Source organism: Nansenia antarctica (assembly GCF_963989245.1).
Source record: "Nansenia antarctica genome assembly, contig: SCAFFOLD_181, whole genome shotgun sequence".
NCBI lineage: Eukaryota > Metazoa > Chordata > Actinopteri > Argentiniformes > Microstomatidae > Nansenia > Nansenia antarctica.
The window spans coordinates 89,680-95,000 of record NW_027663169.1 but is presented as its reverse complement, the minus strand read 5'-3'; positions in this window follow the sequence as shown (position 1 = coordinate 95,000).

Here is a 5,321-nt window from a genome sequence, read left to right as displayed (position 1 = left end):
GCGTTCAGCCAATCACTCAACCCGTTAGTTTGTTGTTTGCCGACGGCGCTGGGAATGTCAGTGGGAAGGTGCGCATCAGAGTACAGTACTGGCGGCAGTGTGAGGGGAATGATTCTCCACAAGATATGTAAACATCACCGAACTGCAGCTCTGGCAGCGACTTCGCTGTTTTTAGTGATTGAAATACTGCGGCGGGTGCTCTATATGGATCGCAAGTGTCCAAAATGTGTAGTTTGTTCACATATCTTAGTTTTTCTTCTTTTGAGAGGTGATCTAAATAATCGTTGCTTGAAACAGGTGGGAAAATGTGGGAGTGTCTGTCGATACCTCTGTTGGCCACCATGTAGCTTGCTACATCCCTATATTGTAGGCTAGTCTGCGCTATTTCTGCAAAGTTTTTTACGTTTCTGTGCGTACTATGAAATCGAATCCTGCCGGCGCCACTGGTCGTGACCAGGCTAATTATATCCGACTCAGAAGGAGCTCAACCAAGCAGCGAATTATTTGAGCCACATTGATGGAACCGAACGCAAGCTAACATTATCGAGGCTTAGAACTTTATCGAGGCTTAGAACTTTATCGGGCTTCGTGGAATAGGCCCCTGTAGTGTAATATCCAGCTCTAACTAACCTGTAGTGTAATATCCAGCTCTAACTAACCTGTAGTGTAATATCCAGCTCTAACTAACCCGTAGTGTAATATCCAGCTGTAACTAGTCTGTAGTGTAATATCCAGCTCTAACTAACCTGTAGTGTAATATCCAGCTGTAACTAGTCTGTAGTGTAATATCCAGCTCTAACTAACCTGTAGTGTAAAATCCAGCTCTAACTAGTCTGTAGTGTAATATCCAGCTGTTACTAACCTGTAGTGTAATATCCAGCTGTTACTAACTTGTAGTGTAATATCCAGCTGTTACTAACCTGTAGTGTAATATCCAGCTCTAACTAACCTGTAGTGTAATATCCAGCTCTAACTAGTCTGTAGTGCAATATCCAGCTCTAACTAGTCTGTAGTGTAATATCCAGGTGTAACTAACCTGCAGTGTAATATCCAGCTGTAACTAACCTGCAGTGTAATGTGCTTACAGTTTTTCTCAATTGCTAAAACACATTTCACAAAACTGTCCTCCATTTTCCCAAAACTCTAAACACAACACACTTTTCTAAAGCTACATAAACAAAACCACACCTTCTCTCTTCAAAACTCAAACTTTCACACCAAAACAGCAGCTCAAAGCCTGCAAAAATGTTAACACTATATGCATCATTACAGACTACAACAAAACAACTGAAAACACAATGTTCAGTGTGTGAGAATGTTCTTTTTTTTCACAACTGCCAAAGCACATTTTTAGAAACCTTACAGTATCTGTTCTCAGAATATATCACTGTAGAGTATTGGGCATTCATAGATTTGTGTGTTTCATATGAAGAGTATGTAAATCTACAGAAAATACAGTATGTATGTTACGGTACATGTGGGAATACGGTACATGTGGGAAAACTAGGGTTAGGGTTAGGTGCTAGGGTGACTTGGTACATGCTGGCATGTCTAACCCTAACCCTAACCTTAACCCTAACCCCTAATCCTAACCTTAACCCTAGCACCCTAGCACCTAACCCTAACCCTAGTTTTCCCACATGTACCGTAACATGTACACTACTGTACTGTATCACAACTCAATGCAAACACTACAGAGGATCCATTACACACAACAATACTCACTGAAAACAATGTTCAGGGTGTGATGTTTTTTTTATTTATTTATGGCCTATACCACACACACGCACACACACACACACACACACACACACACACACACACACACACACACACACCACAATCATTTGCAACAAGTGTCTTACATTTTTAGTCGTTATGTTTACAGTAATGAATGAAGCCAGGTGTGTTCATTGTGTTCACATTTTGCTGACTGTGGCAAGCATTTTGCATCACATGAGCTTTAATTTGAGAATTTGAGCAGAGTTTTTTGCAACTTGTGTTTTAGCAAGACAAAATGTGTTTAGATTTATGAGAAAAGGAGGATTGTGTTTTGTGAATTGTGTCTTCATGTGAAATGTGTTTATGGTTTTGGCAAATGGGAGCTAGTTTTATTAAATGTGTTTAGAGAACTGGTCATTTGGTTTAGAGAATTGGCTTTTGTGTTTTAGCAATTGGGAAAAACTGTAAGCACAAAATAGTCCTAATGTCGTTGTTTTTTGAACACATTGTAGCAATGTAATATGCATGTATTGCAGTCTACTTGCTTTAAGTGCTACTGCACAAGTTTACAATGTGCTGATATGACTCTGGGCAGAGTACTGAAATATTCTTTTCTCAGCCTTGCACCTTTTATAAGATTGAGCATTGATGGCAGGGTTAATAACAAATTAGATAATTTATTGAAGATACAGTATTGTGAAGTATCTGACTAGGAGGTGTCTCAAACTATCTTAACAGGGGACACTCCCTCCCAATCCTGGAACCACTGTGAACATCGTCCTGCTGGGGAAGACGCGCACTGGAAAGAGTGCCACCGGCAACACAATCACCAAAGGCAACTATTTTAAGTCATGTGAAGGCTCTAAATCTGTTACTAAAAAGTGTCAACGTTTAGACATGGATACATTTGGTACACAGCTTAGGTTCATTGATACTCCAGACTTCTTTGATAAAAGTATTGTAAAAGCAGATCAACAGCTCTTGACCTGCAAAAGCATGTGTGGGACTGGATCAAGGGTGTACTTGTTGGTGATCGAGATTGGCAGATTCACAGAGGGTGAGAGAGAGATATTAGAACAGTTGGAAAAGGCCTTTAAGGAGAGAATCAGAGAGAAAACTATTGTCCTCTTTACTCATGGAGATGACTTGGAACAGAGCATTGATGACTTTGTCAAAGCTGACTCACATCTCAGCAGGCTAGTTGAGAAATGTGGGAACAGGTACCATGTGATCAACAACACTAAGAAAGACTATAGCCAGGTGGAAGAGCTTATCAGAACAGTCTCTGCATTGACAAATGTTCAATTGCCCCCAGACTGGGTCAATGATTGTCATATTTTGTAGGTTTTGTATTCAAATAATGTGTATTATTTTGTGTCTTGGTGTGACCCGTAGATCTATAAATGTGATCATGAATGCTGTTGATGATTGATTTACTTAAAGACATTGTACTTTTTAAGTCTCCATTTATTGTGGGGTAAACATTTCTGTTGTATACGTTTTGGGTTGATTGACACATGTGTGTCACTGTGATTCTAGCTAATTGATCTGCTTTAAATTGACTTTTTAATAGATTTTCCTTTAACCTTTAACCTTTTTGTCTTTTATAATCCCTTTGCTTTATAACAATGATTAAGAAAAGTCATTTAACAATGGTATCATTATGATGAATATTATGTTATCACGACAGGCTGTTTCTAATTACCTTTGCATGTGGCTTTCATTCATGCTCTGTACAAAAATACACTTTATTTGTTGTTGTTTGAAATTGTTTCTTTATGCGTAGTCATTCTTAGGCAATGGTGATACTGTCCTAAAACAAATGTAATCAGGTAATCATATTAAAATGTCTTACAGCAATATCTTTCATTCTTTTTCATTCTTCATTCTTTTCCTTGTAGCATTTTCTGTGTATTTAACCATCAACAGCAGCACCGAAGTAAATGTTGCAGGGCATTTTCATATTTAAAAATGTTAAAAATGCACTTCTGATACATCAACAGTTAGCTGATAAGTGAAGATACACCACCCTTTTGGCATTTTCTAAATTCATATGATACTGTTGAAGTTAGCACATAATCAATCTAAATCCAAGAACTACACTGCAGAGAAAAAGTGAAATTTTAATGCATTTCATTTGGATTGTTTTAAAAAAACTGATGTACACAATCTACTCCACATTCAAAGTAAAAACCAAACATTCAGGAAAATGTCCTGTATGTGATTGAATATGATCCCTTGGCAATGTCAAATCAAAATGAGTACAAAGCAATACAATTACCGTACCAAGTTACTCAATAGTTGGATGAAGTCCATCTGTGAGCAGTAATGGTGGTCCAGCTTATTTTATAACAAACATGAATCTCTCTGAGACGTTCCTGTCTTGTTATAAAGCAGATCGTGTCGACATCAGGCCATGCACGTAAACAGCTGGAGATGAATGCAACATGGTAGATGTGATGCATGAGACCAATCGTGAGCTTAGAATTATAAGGTTCTATCTCCGTTTAGGATAGTTCAGAGATGTTGAGCGTCAAAGTTTTTACATTCCATTATGTTTTGTGAGATGGAACCGTAGTATTTTAGGAATTAGTAACTAAAAAATGTCAACATTTAAAAAAATAACACCACACAGGCATTAATAAACACCTAATGGATCAGATTATGTAAAAAACCAAATTTTGACAAAAATGGAGATATAACTTTATAATCCTAATGTCACGCAATGCTGATGATGCCACAGGCCTTCAGCCTTGAACACCTTGCTGAGCCTTGCTTATCATAATAATAATCATCCTCATCATCATCATAATCATAATAATCATTACATTGATGATAATAATAATAATAATAAGCATAATAATAATAATAATAATGACAATAATAATAATCATCATCATCCTCATCATCATCATAATAATCATTACATTGATGATAATAATAATAATAATAATAATGACAATAATAATAATAATAAGCATCCTAATAATAATAATGATGATAATAATAATAATAATATATTACAGGTCAAAATGTCTTTTGCATTGTAAGACCCTCTTTAAGTATAGGAATGGGGCCACAGCCACCACCACAGCATCTGTTTGACACCATTCCTCATTCCATTCCATATATTACAATGAGCCAGGCCTCCGATTTCTACCCCCACGAGCCTCCCCTGATGTGGTTTGTCTTTCTCTCTCTGGAGGAGGGACCTTGGGCTGCAGCCCATTTGGTTAATACGGGCCTACACACACACACACACACACACACACACACTGTGATGCATTGGACTCACACTCTGTTGATGAGGTAGTCCTGCTTGAGACATCAGCAGGAGCATCAGCCTCAGACTTCGACATGGGAGATTGGAAAATATCTGACCCTGTTTGGTTTGGTTGGGCCCTGCAGTGCGTAAAGCCCTTGAGACTAGTGACTTACCTAATGACAACAGCTAGTCTAGTCAGACTATTGGGTGTGGCTTGGCTTACTTTGGGAGGCTCTCTCTTCCCCCCCCCTCTCTCTCTGTCTCATGACCAGTGGTCATTCAATGTAATTGGGACACAATGACATTTTTTGACAGTTTATTGAATTATAGCTGC